We start from the raw sequence: 887 nt of genomic DNA on the forward strand, positions 1-887 counted from the left end.
ACAAGGAGCTAGGAAAATGCAAGAAAGGATCCATACTAGGGCCTGATGTGGACGTGTGCCCTGCTGAAACCTTGATTTCATACTTCCAGCCCCCCAAACTATGAGAAAATATAGTTCTGTTGTTTTAAAACACCAGTTTTTAATATTTTTTTTTGCAGAAGACTTAGGAACTACATACTGGTGGTTCCTTTCTTCACTTTGCTAAAGTATTACATATTCAACAGACAGCATCATTAGGACATTGAAATCCAAATACTAAAGAGTCAGCTAAGCATATTCACTGTCAGAAGGACTTGATTCAATGTGTTTGGCTCAAAGCAATTAAATCCAAGGTCATGGCTCAACAGTATGAAAACTTACTACACATCTTAGAACTTTAATTTGATAATGACTATTCCATAGTACAGGTGTTAAACACATGAGCTCATTATTTTTCATAGAATTATAATCTGATTATAACTCAAGAATCTGTGTGGTTTCCCTGACTACAAAGGACTAAATCTTTAATTTTCATTTTTTTTTGATATGGAATGCTTCATGAATTTGCATTTCATCCTTGCACAGGGGCCATGCTAATCTTCTCTGTATCATTCCAGTTTTAGTATATGTGCTGCCAAAGCAAGCACTAAATCTTTAATTTTCAGTGTACCTTTACTTCTGAAAATTCTCTAACTATACAATATAATTAATTACAATATTATCAATGGAATTTTATAAAAATAAATGAAATATTTATCATGATCTTTACCATTTCTCATATGCTTAATAACAGGATATTGTGACTATTCTTTTTATTGAGAAATTGTCAAAATTTATAATGAAATTTTCTCTTTCTGATAAGTGTAAATATTTCTAACGGGACAGAGAATGATCAATCATTTATTGTA

General features: G+C 31.5%; 1 non-coding gene across 1 annotated transcript; it reads right to left on the reverse strand.

Moving 5' to 3' along the window:
* Window positions 1-519: 519 nt before the first annotated feature.
* Window positions 520-626, reverse strand: LOC114493559. The gene has a single exon (XR_003684195.1). It is a non-coding gene; the product is annotated as a U6 spliceosomal RNA (small nuclear RNA).
* Between the last annotated feature and the right edge of the window lie 261 nt (window positions 627-887).

This window comes from Phyllostomus discolor, chromosome 1, assembly GCF_004126475.2.
Source record: "Phyllostomus discolor isolate MPI-MPIP mPhyDis1 chromosome 1, mPhyDis1.pri.v3, whole genome shotgun sequence".
NCBI classification, from domain to species: Eukaryota; Metazoa; Chordata; class Mammalia; order Chiroptera; family Phyllostomidae; genus Phyllostomus; species Phyllostomus discolor.